General features: G+C 47.1%; 1 protein-coding gene across 3 annotated transcripts in view; it reads left to right on the top strand.

Moving 5' to 3' along the window:
- Positions 1 to 21,849, top strand: part of LOC141221874 (contactin-associated protein-like 5) — a 1,265,469-nt gene that overhangs the window by 598,539 nt on the left and 645,081 nt on the right. The window lies entirely within an intron of this gene.

Here is a 21,849-nt window from a genome sequence, read left to right as displayed (position 1 = left end):
CTTTTTCATATAACTGTATGTCTGATAATGTGTCACACACCACATGGCCAGATAAGGTTGTAAAATGTTTAAATTACATTTCCTGTGAATGCATGTGTCACGGTTGAAAGCAATGTAAAAGTGCATAAACGCATCAAAAACGCTAAGTATGAACATAGCCCAAGATGTAGAGGCGTATTTTTGTTTTTGGTTATTTATTTTGCTTTATATACAAGTCATTACCCCGTAAAGGATGTTTCTTAACATATTTCCTAAGAAAATCCATTTTGGTTTCGTTTTTGTATGTTTTATTGTGAGTCCGTAAAAATGGCTTAATACCTCTGACAACGTTGTTGACAGCAGTGACCTGGAAGTCAGAGATGCTTCCAGGGGTCTTCCCCATGCTGTTCCCATGTCATTTGAGCACTGATTTGGGTAATTTTTAGGCCCTCTGCAGACCTCCGAGGGGAGTCAAATGCTCGAGTTTCCCATTGACTTACATTGGGCTCGTTACTCGGGTCGAACACCCGACTATTCCAATGTGCTCGACCCGAGCATTGAGCACCCGAGCATTTTACTGCTCGCCCATCACTAGTGTATATATAATGACAGACCATGTGTCACTTATATTGCACACAGTGGACTTTCATTCACTAAGCATGTGAAGGTAATTGCTTTTACCAGAAATTTTTATTTGCTTCATGGTAAAAAGGGGTGAATACATATGCACGTGCCAATTTTTAGTCATTTGATCGCATAAATTTAGTTTATGCCTATATTTTTCTCACTTCCCTTCACCCATTTAGACTATTTAGTGCTGATGCATCAGACACAAATCGGATTGCAACAATATTTAAGCACAGGTTGTAAAGTAACAAAATAGGAAAAAAGCCAAAGGGATGAATACTTTCGCAAGTGGTAAAACAAGCTTAATAAAACCTAAATAAATATATAAAATTTGGTTTATGTTGCCATTTTCTGAGACCCCCTAACTTTTTATGTTTCAATTGATAGAGCTTGTTTTTTCTGTGGCAAGCTATAGGTTTTATTTGTATAATTTTGAGGTGCATATTATACAATGTTTTAATCGATCTATTACATTTTTTGGTGACGCAGCGTCTGAAAAGTTTTGGAATTAGTTCATTTTTTATTTTTTTTTATTTTTTTTGTTTTGTCTTTATGCTATTTAATGTACAAGTTAAATAATGATATAGTTTGATAGCATACACTTTTGCGGACATGGCAATATCAAATACAGTATATGTATTTTGTATTTTATTTTTTAATTATTTTTATCTGGGGAAAAGAGTGTGATTACATTTTTTATGTTTATTTTTTAAATTTTGAAAATGTATTTTTTTTACTTCATTCTTCATATAGTGGATTTAAACTTTTGAACTTAAGTTATGTATAAAGCAATACCACTGTCGATAGAATACATAGAAATTACAGGGCTCCATAGCAAAAGTCCTAATTGGGCCCCCCAATAGAGTAGGTTGGGTCAGAGATGTATGAATACTATCATTGAAAGGCAAACATTCCGACTTTTAAAGACAGGGAGATGGACATGTATTGCAGTATTTGCATAGTAGTTGTGCCCCTCAAGAAACATCTCAGTGTTCTCTCCCACTACACTATCCCTTAAATATCCACCATAGAGGTTGATGCTCCCAAAAATACCTCACCACAAACAGCATGATAACCCCACCATAATTTCCTTACACAATTGGCCCCGACAGTACCCTCAAATACAGTATGAAGAAACCACAGTGCCCCCAACAAAGTATGATGCACCCATAGTGCCCCAAAAGAGTATGAAGCTGCCAAAGTGCCCCCAACACAGTTTGATGTCTTCACAGTACCCCTTAACACAGTGTAATGCCATCACAGTCCCCCAAAAGAGAGTGATGCTCCCACAGTTCTCCACATACAGTACATGAGACCCTCGTGGTACCACCTCCACAGGATGGGAAAGCCACACATTATAATGCCCAAAACTATGATGCCTCCAAAATGAATTCCCCGGTATAATGACCCCAGTCACTCCTTCCTCACAGTATGATGCTCCATAAGCATAATACCACACCCTATCACTACAAAGCATGATGGCAACAACACCCCCTCACACACACATTATGATGACTTCCGCAGATTTATCACACAGTATGATAGCGCCCACAACACCACATCATAGTATGATGGCCATTACACCCCCCATAAAATATGATGACCCTAGGCTCCCCCTACAGTTTGATGTCCCACAGCTCACCACACGCAGTAACATCATACCACAGCCCTCCTCACAGAGTATAATGACCCCATAGTCCCACAACACAGAATAATGGCCTGTAACCGCCTTACACAGTATAATGGCCCCACGCCCTCCACACACTGTATAATTTCCTTCAAAGCTCCCGAGAACAATTTATAGGACCCAACAATTCTTTCATGAATATGACACCCCACACAGTATGATGGATGCCACAGACCCCAACAAAGTATGATACCCTTACAGCTCCACACAGTATGATGACTCTTATTGCCCCTCACATACAGTATAATGGTCTTTACAGCTCAACAATGGCTTAACTGCTGAGCTTGTTCCATTTACCCACACCCAGCATGCACTAAACACGGTCCTTGGCCATTTCCTCTGAAACACCTGCAATGATGGAGCCAGTTTTTATATTAATTATCAGGTATTATTTAATCATGGTAATGCATTTAACAATACTAAGACAAGGAAGGGGGCAAAGGCTGTGGTAGTAACAGCAGCCTCTGTCCCCTGCTCTGATGACGCTTCGTTTAAGTATCCCAGCATAGTAACATAGTAACATAGTAATGTAGGTTGAATAAAGACATAGGTCCATCCAGTTCAACCTTTCTCCCCCAATTGTACTCCCTACACTAACACTATACTAACTTACTGGGACTAGGCCTCACAAATGTATTATTACCATTTTTATTATTGCTGCACTATTACAATTAAATATACACTATGTGCAGAATTATTAGGCAGAATTATTAGGCAAGTAGTATTTTAGAGGATTATTATTGGTCACGGCTAGTGTTGAGCCACCCCCGTAGTGTTCGGGTTCGGTTCGGTTCGTCGAACACCGGGATGTTCGAGGAACTGTTCGTCGAACTGTTCGTCGAACACCTTAGAACACCGTATCCAAAAGCTGACAAACTGCTCAGAAGACACTCTCTTTAAAAAAGCCGGCCGGCAAATTCAGCAGCGGCATACACCGGTACCCGACAATTTAGACAAGAAGGAATAGAGCATCACACATAGATTAGATAGATAGAAACATGTCAGTCACACATATAGGAAGCACAGTGACAGTGTTGGTTACTGCACTTGTCATTTAGTGTAAAGGATTTATTAAAAAAAATATTAGTGTTTTCATGCACCGTCTCTTTAAAAAAGCCGGCCGGCAATTCAGCAGCGGCATACACTGGTACCAGACAATTTAGAACAGAAAGAATAGAGCATCACATATAGATTAGATAGATAGAAACATGTCAGTCACATATATATGAAGTACAGTGACAGTGTTGATTACTGTACTTGTCATTTAGTGTAAAGGATTTATTTAAAAAAATATTAGTGTTTTCATGCACCGTCTCTTTAAAAAAGCCGGCCGGCAATTCAGCAGCGGCATACACTGGTACCAGACAATTTAGAACAGAAAGAATAGAGCATCACACATAGATTAGATAGATAGAAACATGTCAGTCACATATATATGAAGTACAGTGACAGTGTTGCTTACTGAACTTGTCATTTAGTGTAAAGGATTTATTTTAAAAAATAATAGTGTTTTCATGCACCGTCTCTTTAAAAAAGCCGGCCGGCAATTTAGCATCTGTATCCGACAATTTAGAACAGAAAGATAGAGCATCACACATAGATTAGATAGATAGAAACATGTCAGTCAGATATATAATAAGTACAGTGATAGTGTTGGTTACTGTACTTGTCATTTAGTGTTAAAATAAAGGATTTATTAAAAAAAAAATTAGCATGGGGTTCCCCGTTATTTTAGTCTCTAGCGGAGGTTAAGCAGACGGCTGGGGCAGGTGTTTGAAGCCTGGGAAGGGGGTAATACCCACGGAGCTTCCCAGGCTACTAATATCAGCCCCCAGCTGAATACCTAGCCTTTACTAGCTATTAAAATGGGGGACCCCCCCAAAAAAATGACGTCGGGTCCCCCCTATTTTAATAGCTAGCAAAGGCTAGGCAGACAGCTGGGGGCTGATATTAATAGCTCAGGAAGGGTGCCATGAATATTGGCCACCTCCCAGGCTAGAAACACCAGCCGTCAGCCGCCCCAGAAATGGCGCATCCATAGGATGCGCCAATTCTGGCACTTAGCCTCGCTCTTCCCACTGCCCTGTAGCGGTGGCAGTGGGGTAATAGGGCTGGGGTAGATGTCAGCTTATAATGCCAGCTGACATCAAGCCCAGGTTAGTAATGGAGAGGTGTCTATAAGACACCCCCATTACTAACCCCATAGTGAAAGTTAAAAAAAACACAAACACCCAGAATAAAGTCCTTTAATTGAAATAAACACACAATTCTTTATTGTTCTAAATTAAACCATACTTACCGTCACGCCCATTCCAGCTGAAGCCAAAGATCTCCTGCAATAAAAATAAAATAATAAACCAACATCATCCTTACCTTTCGATGGTTCCCAGGACAGCTCCAGCTCTGCTACATCGAGATGACAGGCTGGACCGCAGCAGAACGTTGCCATCCAGCCTGTCAACCCGCAGACACTGAGAAGAGCAGGCTTGCTTGCGCTCCTCAGTGTCTCGCTGTGACGGCATCCAGATGAGCCGAGGTCATGTACAATGAACTCGGCTCACCTCATGCACGTCACTGACAGCGTGGGAAAATTCTCCTGCACTCAGCGCTTCAGCGTGGGAGAATTCTCACGCTGAAGCGCTGAGTGCAGGAGAATTTTCCCACGCTGTCAGTGACGTGCATGAGGTGAGCTGAGATCATTGGACATGAACTCACCTCATGCACGTCACTGATAGCGTTGGAAAATTCTCACGCTGAAGCGCTGAGTGCGGGAGAATTCTCCCACGCTGTCAGTGACGTGCATGAGGTGAGCTCATGTCCAATGAACTCAGCTCACCTCATGCACGTCACTGACAGCGTGGGAAAATTCTCCTGCACTCAGCGCTTCAGCGTGAGAATTTTCCCACGCTGTCAGTGACGTGCATGAGGTGAGCTCATGTCCAATGATCTCAGCTCACCTCATGCACGTCACTTACAGCGTGGGAGAATTCTCACGCTGAAGCGCTGAGTGCAGGAGAATTTTCCCACGCTGTCAGTGACGTGCATGAGGTGAGCTGAGTTCATTGGACATGACCTCGGCTCATCTGGATGCCATCACAGCGAGACACTGAGGAGCGCAAGCAAGCCTGCGCTTCTCAGTGCCTGCGGGATGACAGGCTGGATGGCAGCGTTCTGCTGCGGTCCAGCCTGTCATCTCGATGTAGCAGAGCTGAAGCAGTCATGGGAACCATGGAAAGGTAAGGATGATGTTGGTTTATTATTTTTCTTTTATTGCAGGAGATCGTTGGCTTCAGCTGGAATGGGCGTGATTGTAAGTATGGTTTAATTTAGAACAATAAAGAATTGTGTGTTTATTTCAATTGAAGGACTTTTTTTCTGGGTGTTGTGTTTTTTTTAAATGCTTTACTAGAAATTCATGGCGGTCATGTCTAATACTGGCGTGACCCCATGAATTTTGGGCTTAGGGCCAGCTGATAATACCAAGCTGGCCCTAACCACTTTATTACCCAGTGAGCCACCGCACCAGGGCCCTGGATGAGTTGGGTACAGCGCCAGAAGATGGCGCTTCTATGAACGAGCCATTTTCCGGGGTGGCTGCGGACTGCAATTTGCAGCGGGGGAGGGCCCAGAAAGCTTGGGGCTCCCTGCGCTGCAGATTCCAGCCCCCAGCTGCCTAGTTGTACCTGGCTGGACACAAAAATAGGGCGAAGCCCCACGTATTTTTTTTTTAATTATTTCATGAAATTCATGAAATAATTAAGAAAAAAAGGCCTTCCCGGTATTGTTGTGTCCGGCCAGGTACAAATAGGCAGCTGGTGGTTGGGGGCAGCCCGTTCCTGCCTGCTGTACCTGGCTGGACACAAATATAGTGCGAAGCCCCACGTCAATTTTTTTTAAATTATTTCATGAAATAATTAAAAAAAAAAAGGGCTTCCCTATATTGTTGTGTCCGGCCAGGTACAAATAGGCAGCTGGTGGTTGGGGGCAGCCCGTTCCTGCCTGCTGTACCTGGCTGGACACAAATATAGTGCAAAGCCCCACTTCAATTTTTTTAAATTATTTCAGGAAATTCATGAAATAATTAAAAAAAAATTGACGTGGGGCTTCGCACTATATTTGTGTCCAGTCAGGTGCAGCAGGCAGGAACGGGCTGCCCCCAACCACCAGCTGCCTATTTGTACCTGGCCGGACACAACAATATAGGGAAGCCCTTTTTTTAAAAAATTATTTCATGAAATAATTTAAAAAAAATTGACGTGGGGCTTCGCACTATATTTGTGTCCAGTCAGGTACAGCAGGCAGGAACGGGCTGCCCCCAACCACCAGCTGCCTATTTGTACCTGGCCGGACACAACAATATAGGGAAGCCCTTTTTTTCTTAATTATTTCATGAAATAATTTAAAGAAAATTGACATGGGGCTTCGCCCTGTTTTTGTGTCCAGCCAGGTACAACTAGGCAGCTGGGGGCTGGAATCCGCAGCGCAGGGAGGCCCAAGCTTTCTGGGCCACCTCCGCTGCAAATTGCAGTCCGCAGCCACCGCGGAAAATGGCGCGTTCATAGAAGCGCCATCTTCTGGCGCTGTACCCAACTCATCCAGGGCCCTGATGCGGTGGCTCACTGGGTAATAAAGGGGTTAGGGCCAGCTTGGCATTATCAGCTGGCCCTAAGCCCGAATTTCATGGGGTCACGCCAATATTAGACATGACCACCATGAATTTCTAGTAAAGTATTTAAAAAAAACACAACACCCAGAATAAAGTCCTTTAATTGAAATAAACACACAATTCTTTATTGTTCTAAATTAAACCATACTTACCGTCACGCCCATTCCAGCTGAAGCCAACGATCTCCTGCAATAAAAGAAAAATAATAAAGCAACATCATCCTTACCTTTCCATGGTTCCCACGACAGCTTCAGCTCTGCTACATCGAGATGACAGGCTGGACCGCAGCAGAACTCTGCCATCCAGCCTGTCATCCCGCAGACACTGAGAAGCGCAGGCTTGCTTGCGCTCCTCAGTGTCTCTCTGTGAGGGCATCCAGATGAGCCGAGTTAATGTACAATGAACTCGGCTCACCTCATGCACTTCACTGACAGCGTGGGAAAATTCTCTTGCACTCAGCGCTTCAGTGTGGGAGAATTCTCACGCTGAAGCGCTGAGTGCAGGAGAATTTTCCCACGCTGTCAGTGACGTGCATGAGGTGAGCTGAGTTCATTGGACATGAGCTCACCTCATGCACGTCACTGACAGCGTGGGAGAATTCTCCTGCACTCAGCGCGTCAGCGTGAGAATTTTCCCACGCTGTCAGTGACGTGCATGAGGTGAGCCGAGTTCATTGGACATGACCTCGGCTCATCTGGATGCCGTCACAGAGAGACACTGAGGAGCGCAAGCAAGCCTGTGCTTCTCAGTGTCTGCGGGATGACAGGCTGGATGGCAGCTTTCTGCTGCGGTCGAGCCTGTCATCTCGATGTAGCAGAGCTGAAGCTGTCGTGGGAACCATGGAAAGGTAAGGATTATGTTGCTTTATTATTTTTCTGTTATTGCAGGGGATCGTTGGCTTCAGCTGGAATGGGCGTGATTGTAAGAATGGTTTAATTTAGAACAATAAAGAATTGTGTCTTTATTTCAATTAAAGGACTTTATTCTGGGTGTTTGTGTTTTTTTTTAACTTTGACTATGGGGTTAGTAATGGGGGTGTCTTATAGACGCCTCTCCATTACTAACCTGGGCTTGATGTCAGCTGGTATTATAAGCTGACATCAACCCCAGCCCTATTACCCCACTGCCACCGCTACAGGGCAGTGGGAAGAGCGAGGCTAAGTGCCAGAATTGGCGCATCCTATGGATGCACCATTTCTGGGACGGCTGGTGTTTCTAGCCTGGGAGGGGGCCAATATTCATGGCACCCTTCCTGGGCTATTAATATCAGCCCCCAGCTGTCTGCCTAGCCTTTGCTAGCTATTAAAATAGGGGGGACCCCACGTCAATTTTTTGGGGGGTCCCCCATTTTAATAGCTAGTAAAGGCTAGGCATTCAGCTGGGGGCTGATATTAGTAGCCTGGGAAGCTCTGTGGGTATTACCCCTTCCCAGGCTTCAAACATCTGCCCCAGCTGTCTGCTTAACCTCCGCTAGAGCCTAAAATTATGGGGAACCCCACGCCAATTTTTTTTTAAATAAATCCTTTATTTTACCACTAAATGACAAGTACAGTAATCAGCACTGTCACTGTACTTCATATATATGTGACTGACATGTTTCTATCTATCTAATCTATGTGTGATTCTCTATTCCTTCTTTTCTAAATTGTCGGGTACCGCTGCTGAAATCCCGGCCGGCTTTTTTAAAGAGACGGTGCATGAAAACACTAATATTTTTTTTGATAAATCCTTTACACTAAATGGCAAGTACAGTAATCAACACTGTCACTGTACTTCTTATATATGTGACTGACATGTTTCTATCTTTCTAATCTATGTGTGATGCTCTATTCTTTCTGCTATAAATTGTCGGGTACCGGTGTTTGCCGCTGCAGAATTGCCGGCTTTTCATGTTTCACTGTGAGCACTGTTCCCATCTATTTGGGCAATCACTCTAATGCCACAACCACCATGGCTGTGGCATTACAGTGAGTGGCAGACAATCCCTGCATGATTGGTGCTCTAAATAGCGCCAGACATGCAGGACACGCTTTTGGTGCACGAACAGTTATCGAACATAAGCTCGAACAGCCGAATTTTTTGCAAATCGTTCGGGTTCGTCGAACAACTCGAACACCCCCCAAAACAGCTCGAATTTGAGATTGCCGAACAGTTCTAGTCGAACACCGCTCATCTCTAGTCACGGCCGCTGGCCGCGACCAATCAGCGATCTTGGCGCCAAATTTAAACACCACTCTGCTGATTGGTCGCGACCGCCGGCCGCAACCAATCAGCGATTTTGGCACCAAATTTAAACACGCTATCTGGTCCTCACTAACAGGGTTCGCTGATTGGTCGCGGCCGCCGGCCGTGACCAATCAGCGATATTGGCGCCAAATTTAAACACCGCTCTGCACAGAGGTCAGCGGTGATGCAGCCGGGAGATGACCGGCGCAGCAGAAGTACCCTGACCGGCGGCGCCGCTAACCTCCATGCGGCTACCGTCGGGAGATCAGCGGCTAGGGCTCCATGCGGCTACCGTCGGGAGATCAGCGGCTAGGGCTCCATGCGGCTACCGTCAGGAGATCAGCGGCTAGGGCTCCATGCGGCTAACGTTGGGGATCAGTGGCTAGGGCTCCATGGGGCTACCGTCGGGAGATCAGCGGCTAGGGCTCCACGCGGCTACCGTTGGGGATCAGCGGCTTGGGCTCCCCGGTCGCGACCAATCAGCGATATTGGCGCCAAATTTAAACACCGCTTTGCTAATTGGTCGCAGTCGCCGGCCGCAACCAATCAGCGATTTTGGCGCCAAATTTAAACACCGCTCTGCTGATTGCGTCCGGTCGGCTGCATACATATTCTAGAATACCCGATGCGTTAGAATCGGGCCACCATCTAGTTTAACTATAACCCACAATGTTATGTGTATCGAGGAAATCATCCAGCCCTTTTTTGAAAGCTGTTATAGTGTCTGCCATTACGACTTCTTGAGGTAGGGAATTCCACAGTCCAACTGCTCTTACTGTAAAGAACTCTTTCCTGTTTAGGTCCCGGAATCGCCTTCCTTCTTCCCGTAATGAGTGCCCCCTGGCCCTTTTATGGTCTTTGGAAGGTATAAGTCATCTGCTAGTCCTTTGAACTGACCACGCATATATTTAAACATGTAAATGAGATTTCCTCTGAGGCGTTGCCCGTCTTTGAACTGACTCTAACTTCTGAATATCCTTTTTAAAATGTGAAGCCCAAAATTGGATCCCATATTCCAGATGTGGCCTCACCAGTGATTTATAAAGGGATAACAATGCATTGGGATTGCGGGATTTTATTTCTTTTTTTTATAGATCCTAAATTCTTGTTTGCTTTTGCGGCAGCTGCTTGACATTGAGTACTGCATCTCAGCTTACTTGTAACCAGAATACACAAGTCCTTCTCCTGTTCTGTAGTCCCAAGTATACTCTCATTTAATGTATATGTAGCAATAGGATTACTCTGTCCTAGATGCGTTACTCTATATTCATCTACATTAAACCTCATCTGCCTAGTGTTTGCCCATTCAGACATCTTATCCAGATCATTCTGCAATATTGTAAGTCAAGATCAGATTTTAATATCCTACATAGTTTGGTGTCGTCAGCAAAGTCTGACACTTTACTCACAATCCCATCCCCAAGGTGATTAATAAAGAGGTTAAAGAGAATTGGTCCTAGCACAGATCCCTGCAGTTCCCCACTGCTGACTATGTCCCATTTAGAGAACGTACCATTTAAGATGACTCTTTGTTTCTTGTCTTGTAGCCAGTTCCTTACCCATCTGCATATAGTTTCCCCTAGTCCTTGCTTCTGTAGCGTCAGTATAAGGCTGTTGTGTGGTACAGTATCAAATGCCTTTGCAAAGTCCAGATAAAGCACATCAGCTGCATTACCACCATCCAGGTTTACACATACCTCCTCATAGAAACCCAACATGTTGGTTAGACACGACCTATCTTTCATGAATCCTTGCTGATTATCATCTATAATATAACGGGGGATGTGTGTCTCTGTCTGAAGCCTTTATAGACTGCTCATGCGTGACGCGCAATCTGGCTCCAGACAGAATCACGCATCCAGCTGACGCACCCCCTGGGCCATATTCTTTAGGGGAATACCCGGAGCCGGATCAGATGGGGTTTGTAGTCTCCGAGTGGCTGTGACCCGGTCCGTGCCCAGGGTGTCAAGCTCAGAGTATGTGGCAGTCCTACAGATGTTATAAAGTTCTTTATGTCGACTACGCCACCCGTTGAATTGCGGTCACTACGGCCGCCGCTGCAGCAGGGTCCGCTGAGGCTGATGGTGTTGGTGCAGCTTTAGATAGTATAACCCCCAACGGGAGGGGTATGGCCTCAGGGGGTCAGGTGCAGAGGATGGGGGTTGTGGTGGTGCAGCATAGATGGTAATTAAAGACAGAGTCGGGTTGTGCAGTTTAGGGTATTTACTTACTGCTGATGTTCCGGTCACTCCAGCTTCAAGTGACCACCCGAGCCGTGCTGCGTCCACCAGGTCCTGGATTCAGCCAACCCCCAAGCAAGTCCGGAGCGTGACCCTGAGCCCTCCTTCCTGTCCTGTCTTCTGGCCGTCCCCACCAGGGATCCACCTAGGTCCAGCTCCCTCGGGCCTTCTGTTGGGAGACCCTTGGCCTTGGGTTCCCTGACCCTACACGTGGTTTGCCTTCAGGGTGGATGTGGTGGGTGGCCGTGGCAGATCCTGCCCACGGCCTCCGGTCTCTGGCTAGGGTGTGCTTTAGCCCCCACCAGTTTGGGATCCGGTACCCTATTGCCAACTCTTCACCCGGTGATGGACTTTGGGTTCTCAGAGTCCTTTTCTTTCACCCCCTCTGGGTCTTTCTTCCTTTCTCCTCTCTCTCTCTCTGGGGCTGCTCTGCTCCTCTTCCTCTGACTGCTCTGCAAAGACTGACAGACTGACCCTGATCTTAGATGGTGCCCACCTTAAATACTCCCTCTATGTGTGAGCTCAGGTGACCAGCCCCCAATGAGCTCCTAACTTTACCCAGGCTGCTCCCCCTATCTGCCCCTACACTACTTGGGATGTTCCACCCCCCTCCCACTCCAGCCAGGAACAGACTCGGTCGTACCTGCACATTTCTAAGTGGGAGTACCGTTGGTCTGTTCCTCGGAAATGGGATGTGTGTAGTGCATGCAGCTCTCTGAGCTCAGTTTCACACTCCATCCTTACCCGGGAGTGGAATATCACACCTCTGGGTTGAGGTGCAATACCCCTGTAGCAGCCGAATCCTCAGGGTGCTACATTCCCCCCTGGTAAATCACAGCACGTCCTCGGGCTGTAAGAGATAAACATCCACAAACATACAATTTTTTTTTTCATAAACAACATAATGAAACATATAAAATATCATATATATATCAGCATCATCATAAAACTTTTCATATTAATAACATTCTCGTCGCCCCTGGCTCCTCCTCCGGTCACTGTGCAACGTGTGACCGGGTAAAGTGCGACAGTCTTTGGAACTCGTGGCTTTCCTATAAAACCAGTAGGAGGAGCTTTAGGACGCGCAACTATTTACAAGGGATATGGCCGCTCTCAGTCCTCGGCCAGGTATTTAAGGGATAAACGGGTAAACAGTTCACACTTGCTGGTCCCAACGGGGACTATATTATCAACAGTTCACTGTGCCCCGACGGGCAACTATATACAGCTGGTACTCTGCCGTACTCAACGACGACGTCCTCCTGCTCTTTCTTTGTGGTTACCTTTAGCTTCAGACCCGTCCGGGTCCTCTTGCTCTTCCTCCTCACACCGCAGCTCTTCCTCCGTCAGGCGATGCACATGGAGGGCGTAGGGTCCTTTGGCACACTTGTGCCGGGTAAAGGTGACCTCGTCCCCTACATACAGGTCACGTCCTCTGTGTCCCTCCGGTAGGTGGGACTCAACGTCTCTCCTGGTCACGAAGACGTCGCCTGGGGTGCGGTGGTCTCGGATGAAGCCCCACCCATGCTGCATGTTAAACTTGATCACAGTCCCGGTGGTGCGGGGACTATGCGCTGCACGGGGGTCTCTCCTGGCCCGGCTCTTCTGCTCCGCGCTCCTTACTTGAGCTTGCTGTTCCCGGACCCGCCTCTCTCTCCGCTCCCTCTCAAAGACCTCGAGCTGCTGGCGGCAGCACTCTGCACGCTCCGCTGCGGCTGCCCGAGTTTCTTGAGTGAACCCCATGAGATCTTCTCCGGTGGGGTCCCACTCAAACTGCGCTTCTGCTAGCGGGGGCGAGATCCTCTTAACGGGCTTTGGAGCCGGGATCAGGGGTTCACACATGGGCCTTGCCCTCTTTTGGAGCTCTTGTTCGTAGTACTCCCTGGGCCAGACAAAGGGCTGCCCGTCCGGCCATGTGTGTTGGGCGAACAGATCTTCTCCCAGATACGGCACTTTAGGTTTTATGGGCGCGGTGGTGGTGGCGGCGCCCGGGTTGCCCAGGCCTTGCGGCCAGGCCTGGGGCACCTGGAAAGTGAAGGGCACCGTAAGGACGGCGGCGCCCTGGGCTACTTGGCCCTGCGACCAGGCCGGTGGCTCCTCGGAGGTAGGGGGCGCTGTTGGTATTGCGGCGCCCGGGGGTACTAGGCCTTGCGACCAGGCTGGTGGTACTTCCTGCTTGGTCACGCTCGGGGTCGAGGCGTATGACGTCACAGGGGTCGCGGCTCCCGTTTGAGGCCTAGTCTGCGGCGGTGACGTTGCAGCGACGGGCACGGCAGGGGATACTTCGGGCTCTGCGACGGGGAGCTGGGGCAGGCACGCGGTTTCCCGGTTTGGGGTATAGACGTCCCCTTTACCTGCCTCCATTCGTTCGGCTCCCTTCTCGGCGCCGTCTCCTGCCTTCAGTCCTCCTGCGCCATCCTCAGAGGCGGTCTGTCTCCTCGTCTCGGGTGGCGTGCTCCGCTGACGAGTCTCGGTCTGCTGGGCCATCTCTCGGCTCCACTCCGCCAGCGTCTCTCGCTGCACCCGGGCCATCCTCCGTGCGAGGCCCTCCAGCGCAGTCTGTGCACACTCCCGATCTCGGGGGAGCTGTGCTAGGACCTCCACTAGGCCTAGTGGGGTCGTTGCTTCTAGCAGGCTCCTGACCAACGGGTCGGTGCTGCTCTGCTCTCCTTCTGCTGTTTCCAGCAGGCTCCTGGCCAGCGGGCCGGTGCTGCTCTGCTCTTCTCCCATCTCCGGGTAAGCTTCTTCTGGACTCAGCTCTAGGCTTCTTGTCTCCGGGTGCGCTCTCTCCAGACCGCTCCAGGCGACACCCATCTTTGCTCTCTCCTTCTCAGTCCTCCCACTTCGAGGGCGGTCCCGGGGCCACTTGGTGATTGTCAGCTCCAGGGGCAGTTCTTTCACGCTGACAGACACCTCTAGCATCACAGTCTCTGTTGGTGGGGGCGGTTTCCACTTTTGGCGCCATTTTCGGTCCTGGCCCACGATGGGAGGCGGCCTCTTGCCATCCTCTGGCACGCCCATAATGGCGTCCGCTCTGACAAGGCGGGAAACCTTTGGAAATGGCGGGAATCGTCTCCCAGTGGCGGGAAACTCTGCAGATGGCGGGAAAAAGCTGTTAATGGCGGACAACCGGCGGGAATCGATCTGTGACGGAGTCCGATGGCGGGGACCCTCCGGAACCGGCAGGAGACTTCTTTTTGAGGTAAACTTGTTCTTTTCTTCAGGCACGCAGTACCCGGGTGTTGCGGGCACGTAATCCTGCCGACTACGCCAAAGTTGACGCACCCCCTGGGCCATATTCTTTAGGGGAATACCCGGAGCCGGATCAGATGGGGTTTGTAGTCTCCGAGTGGCTGTGACCCGGTCCGTGCCCAGGGTGTCAAGCTCAGAGTATGTGGCAGTCCTACAGATGTTATAAAGTTCTTTATGTCGACTACGCCACCCGTTGAATTGCGGTCACTACGGCCGCCGCTGCAGCAGGGTCCGCTGAGGCTGATGGTGTTGGTGCAGCTTTAGATAGTATAACCCCCAACGGGAGGGGTATGGCCTCAGGGGGTCAGGTGCAGAGGATGGGGGTTGTGGTGGTGCAGCATAGATGGTAATTAAAGACAGAGTCGGGTTGTGCAGTTTAGGGTATTTACTTACTGCTGATGTTCCGGTCACTCCAGCTTCAAGTGACCACCCGAGCCGTGCTGCGTCCACCAGGTCCTGGATTCAGCCAACCCCCAAGCAAGTCCGGAGCGTGACCCTGAGCCCTCCTTCCTGTCCTGTCTTCTGGCCGTCCCCACCAGGGATCCACCTAGGTCCAGCTCCCTCGGGCCTTCTGTTGGGAGACCCTTGGCCTTGGGTTCCCTGACCCTACACGTGGTTTGCCTTCAGGGTGGATGTGGTGGGTGGCCGTGGCAGATCCTGCCCACGGCCTCCGGTCTCTGGCTAGGGTGTGCTTTAGCCCCCACCAGTTTGGGATCCGGTACCCTATTGCCAACTCTTCACCCGGTGATGGACTTTGGGTTCTCAGAGTCCTTTTCTTTCACCCCCTCTGGGTCTTTCTTCTTTTCTCCTCTCTCTCTCTCTGGGGCTGCTCTGCTCCTCTTCCTCTGACTGCTCTGCAAAGACTGACAGACTGACCCTGATCTTAGATGGTGCCCACCTTAAATACTCCCTCTATGTGTGAGCTCAGGTGACCAGCACCCAATGAGCTCCTAACTTTACCCAGGCTGCTCCCCCTATCTGCCCCTACACTACTTGGGATGTTCCACCCCCCTCCCACTCCAGCCAGGAACAGACTCGGTCGTACCTGCACATTTCTAAGTGGGAGTACCGTTGGTCTGTTCCTCGGAAATGGGATGTGTGTAGTGCATGCAGCTCTCTGAGCTCAGTTTCACACTCCATCCTTACCCGGGAGTGGAATATCACACCTCTGGGTTGAGGTGCAATACCCCTGTAGCAGCCGAATCCTCAGGGTGCTACACAGCCATTACAGGTAAGAGGAGTGTATGGCGCCGGAGATCGCGGTATGCATACTTACATACTTACCTGACCGGGAGGAGCGTTGCCGTGGTGCCTCTCTTCACCGGAGAACGGGGCAGGAGTGAGGCATTGGATCGGTGCATGCGCATAGCGCTATCCGGCGCCATTTTACTGAAGACACATTTGCAGTGTGTCTTCAGCAAAATGGCGCCGGACAGCGTGGTGCTCTGGCGCCGCACTCCTCCCCCGGCCTCCGGCAAAACAGGACACAGCAGCGCTGGAGTACAGAGAAGAAAGGTGAGTATAACTGTTTATTTTTTTGTATGTGTGTACAGTGTGAAAGTGATGAGGGGGCCACACATACCAGGATTGGGGGGTGAGGGGACCACGCATACAAGGATTGGGGGGTGAGGGGACCACGCATACAAGGATTGGGGGGTGAGGGGACCACGCATACAAGGATTGGGGGGTGAGAGGACCACGCATACATGGATTGGGGGGGTGAGGGGACATGCATACCAGGGTGAGGGGACCACGCATACCAGGGTGAGAGGACCATGCATACCAGGGTGAGGGGACCACGCATACCAGGATTGGGCGATGAGGGGTGCTATGTATATCAGGATTGGGCGATGGCGGGTGCCATGCCTACCGAGATTGGGTGATGAGGGGTGCCACGCATACCGGGATTGGGCGATGAGGGATGCCACGCATACCGGGATTTGGCGATGAGGGGTGCCATGCATACCGGGATTGGGCGATGAGGGGTGCCATGCATACCAGGATTGGGCGATGAGAGGTGCCATGCATATCGGGATTGGGTGATGAGGGGTGCCATGCATACCGGGATTGGGCGATGAGGGGTGCCATGCATACCGGGATTGGGCGATGAGGGGTGCCATGCGTACTGAGATTGGGCATGAGGGGTGCCATGCATACTGGGATTGGGCGATGAGGGTTGCCATGAATACCGGGATTGGGCGATGAGGGGTGCCATGCATACCGAGATTGGGCGATGAGGGGTGCCATGCATACCGGGATTGGGCGTGAGGGGTGCCATGCATACCGGGATTGGGCGTGAGGGGCGCTATGCATACCGGGATTGGGGGTGAGGGGTGCCACGCATCCCAGGATTGGGGGTGAGGGGTGCCACGCATACCAGGATTGGGGATGAGGGGTGCCACGCATACTAGGATTGGGGGGTCAGAGGTGCCACGCATACCAGGATAGGATGGTGGGGACAGGATGGGGACAGCACAAATACCAGGAGGTGGGCAGCACATACCAGCATGGGAGACCATATACCAATAAAAATGCTCGCCACCCGGGTGTAGAACGGGTTCAATAGCTAGTTTATTATATTATTCTCTGCAATATAACTCTGCAGGTCATCTCTTATGATGCCCTCAAAATCCTTGCACACTACTGATGTCAGACTTGTTGTACGGTAGTTACCTGGATCCACATTCTTACCTTTTTACCTTTAGCATGCATTGGGAAACCCAAATGAAGTGTCATCAGACAGAAAGTAGGGAAAAGATAGTACAAGAGCAGTTAGATAGTGTAGTTAGGGAATAGTAGGGAAATGTTAATGCAAGCATATTAGAAATTAGTTTAGATTACAACATAAAATAGGAATTTAGATTGAAATTTCTTTGAAGTCCGGACCACCCCTTTAAATGTAATACTAATTATACAACCTTGGAGCCATACCTAGAAGAATATATTGTTTACATTTAAAGAGTAGAAAATAGAGATGCCATATTAGATCAGATTGTAACTTAGGGCTGTTTTCTATCAAATGAGCAAATTAGTCAGATTTTATATTCTTCAGAAAAGAAAACAATCATATATTGTTAAATTTGACAAAATACCTGTAATAAAGAAAATATCTTCATTATAAAATCTTGCGTTGAAGGTTTCAGATATAGATTATATGTACTATAATATTTCTACTATGTAGAAAAAATACAACTATAATGCTGTCCTCATTGTGCAAGAATATAACTACTGTGGTGCTGATTATAACTACTATAATACTGCACCCTTTATGCAAAAATATTATTACTACTATATAATACTGCCGTCATAAATGTGTAAAAGAAAATTTTTTGTGTCACCATTTTCAGAAATCCTTATCTTTTTTTTGTCAATAAACTTGTGTGAGGGCAATGTTTTATGAACAAAAATATAATTACTATAATGCATCTTCCTACAGAACAAAAATGTAATTACTATAAAGCATCTTCCTACATACAATAATATTACTAATAGAATATTACCCTACATACAAGCTACTATAAAACTGCCCTTTATATACAAGGATATAACTACTACCTCCTGTGTACAAGAATATTACTACTATAATACTGTCCCTATGTGCAAGAATATAACTACTATAATACTGTCATCTATATACAAGAATATAACTACTATAATACTGTCCCCTATGTACAAGAATATAACTACTATAATACTGTCCCCTATGTACAAGAATATAACTACTATAATACTGCTCCTATGTACAAGAATATAACTACTATAATCCTGCCCCCTATGTACAAGAATACAGTTATATGAAAAAGTTTGGGCACCCCTATTAATCTTAAGCTTAATGTTTTATAAAAATTGGTGTTTTTGCAACAGCTATTTCAGTTTGATATATGTAATAACTGTTGGACACAGTAATGTTTCTGCCTTGAAATGAGGTTTATTGTACTAACAGAAAATGTGCAATCTGCATTCAAACAAAATTTGACAGGTGCATAAGTATGGGCACCTCACCAGAAAAGTGACAATAATATTTAGTAGATCCTCCTTTTGCAAAAATAACAGCCTCTAGTCGCTTCCTGTAGCTTTTAATGATTTCCTGGATCCTGGATGAAGGTATTTTTGACCATTCCTCTTTACAAAACAATTCCAGTTCAGTTAAGTTTGATGGTCGCCGAGCATGGACAGCCCTCTTCAAATGATCCCACAGATGTTCAATGATATTCAGGTCTGGGGACTGGGATGGCCATTCCAGAACATTGTAATTGTTCCTCTGCATGAATGCCTGAGTAGATTTGGAGTGGTGTTTTGGATCATTGTCTTGCTGAAAGATCCATCCCCTGCGTAACTTCAACTTTATCACTGATTCTTGTACATTATTGTCAAGAATATGCTGATACTGAGTGGAATCCATGTGTCCCTCAACTTTAACAAGATTCCCGGTGCCGGCATTGGCCACACAGCCCCAAAGCATGATGGAACCTCCACCAAATTTTACTGTGGGTAGCAAGTGTTTTTCTTGGAATGCTGTGTTTTTTTGCCGCCATGCATAACGCCTTTTTGTATGACCAAAAAACTCAATCTTGGTTTCATCAGTCCACAGGACCTTCTTCCAAAAAGAAATTGGCTTCTCCAAATGTGCTTTTGCATACCTCAGCCGACTCTGTTTGTGGCGTGCTTGCAGAAACTGCTTCTTTCGCATCACTCTCCCATACAGCTTCTCCTTGTGCAAAGTGCGTTGTATAGTTGACCGATGCGCAGTGACACCATCTGCAGCAAGTTGATGCTGCAGCTCTCTGGACGTGGTCTGAGGATTGTCCTTGACTGATCTCACCATTCTTCTTCTCTGCCTTTCTGATGTTTTTCTTGGCCTGCCACTTCTGGCCTTAACAAGAACTGTCCCTGTGTTCTTCCATTTCCTTACTATGTTCCTCACAGTGGAAACTGACAAGTTAAATCTCTGAGACAGCTTTTTGTATCCTTCCCCTGAACAACTACGTTGAATAATCTTTCTTTTCAGATCATTTGACAGTTGTTTTGAGGAGCCCATGATGCCACTCTTCAGAGGAGATTCAAACAGGAGAACAACTTGCAAGTGGCCACTTTAAGTAGCTTTTCTCATGATTGCATACACCTGGCTATGAAGTTCTAAGCTCAATGAGGTTGCAAAACCAAAACAAGTGCTTTAGTAAGTCAGTAAAAAGTAGGTAGGAGTATTTAAAACAAGAAAATGATAAGGGTGCCCATACTTATGCACCTGTCAAATTTTGTTTGAATGCAGATTGCACTTTTTCTGTTAGTACAATAAACCTCATTTCAAGGCAGAAACATGACTGTGTCCAACAGTTATTACATATATCAAACTGAAATAGCTGTTGCAAAAACACCAATTTTAAGAAAACATTAAGCTTACGATTAATAGGGGTGCCCAAACTTTTTCATATAACTGCATAAGTACTATAATACTGTCCCTTGTGTACAAGAATATTACTATTATAATATTGTCCCTATGTGCAAGAATATAACTACTATAATACTGTCCACTATGTGCAAGAATATAACTACTATAACACTGCTCCTATGTACAAGAATATAAATACTATAATACTGTCCCTATGTTCAAGAATGTAACTATCATAATACCGTCCTTTATACACAAGAATATAACTACCATAATACTGCCTCTAATGTACAAAAATATCACTACTATAACACTGTCCCCTATATACAAGAATATAGCTATTATAAAACTGTCCCCTATGTACAAGAATATAACTACTATAATACTGCCCACTATGTACAAGAATATAAGTACTATAATACTGTCCCATATGTACAAGAATATAACTACTATAATACTGTCCTCTATGTGTAAGAATATAACTACTATAATACTGTCCTCTATGTACAAGAATATAACAACTATAATACTGTCCTCTATGTACATGAATATAACTACTATAATACTGTCCTCTATGTGTAAGAATATAACTACTATAATACTGTCCTCTTTGTGTAAGAATATAACTACTATAATACTGTTCTCTGTTATTATTATTATTTATTATTATAGCGCCATTTATTCCATAGCGCTTTACATGTGATAGGGATATACATAACAAAAGCATTTACATAATCTTAACAAAACGAGTCAGCGACTGGTACAGGAGGAGCGAGGACCCTGCCCGCGAGGGCTCACATTCTAGAAGGGATGGGTGAGGATACAGTAGGTGAGGGTAGAGCTGGTCATGCAGTGGTGTTTACTGCAGGTTGTAGGCTTGTCGGAAGAGGTAGGTCTTCAGGTTCCTTTTGAAGGTTTCCACGGCGGCAAGAGTCTGATATGTTGGGGTAGAGAGTTCCAGAGTAGGGGGGAAGCACGGGAGAAAACTTGTATACGATTGTGGGAGGAGGAGATAAGAGGGGAGTAGAGAAGAGATCTTGTGAGGATCTGAGGTTGCGTTCAGGTAAGTACCGGGAGACTAGGTCACAGATGTATGGGGGAGACAGGTTGTGGATGGCTTTGTATGCCAAGGTTAGGGTTTTGAACTGAATTCTCTGGGCAATGGGGAGCCAGTGAAGGGATTGACAGAGAGGAGAGGCCGGGGAATAGCGGGGGGACAGGTGGATTAGTCGAGCAGCAGAGTTTAGGATAGATTGGAGAGGCGCAAGAGTGTTGGAAGGGAGGCCACGGAGCAGGAGGTTGCAGTAGTCGAGGCGGGATATGATGAGGGCATGCACTAGTGTTTTTGCAGAGTCTTTGCTGAGGAATGCACGGATCCGGGAGATGTTTTTGAGTTGGAGTCGGCAGGAGGTGGAAAGTGCTTGGATATGTGGCTTGAAGGAGAGATCAGAGTCCAGGGTTACTCCAAGGCAGCGAGCTTGTGGGACTGGCGAGAGTGAACAGCCATTGACATTGATGGATAGGTCGGATGGCGGATGTGAATGAGAGGGTGGAAAGATGATGAACTCTGTTTTATCCATGTTGATTTTAGAAATCTGTCGGAGAAGAAGGATGAGATGGCGGACAGACATTGTGGGATTCTGGTTAGTAGAGAGGAGATATCGGGTCCAGAGAGGTAGATCTGTGTGTCGTCAGCATAGAGGTGATACTGAAAACCGTGAGACTCTATGAGCTGTCCCAGGCCAAAGGTGTAGATAGAGAAGAGCAGAGGTCCTAGAATTGA

The sequence above is a fragment of the Phyllobates terribilis genome, unplaced genomic scaffold (genome assembly GCF_046119375.1).
Source record: "Phyllobates terribilis strain yellow unplaced genomic scaffold, ASM4611937v1 Scaffold_2__4_contigs__length_985480577, whole genome shotgun sequence".
Taxonomy (NCBI): domain Eukaryota; kingdom Metazoa; phylum Chordata; class Amphibia; order Anura; family Dendrobatidae; genus Phyllobates; species Phyllobates terribilis.
This window is presented reverse-complemented; position numbering and strand designations above follow the sequence as displayed.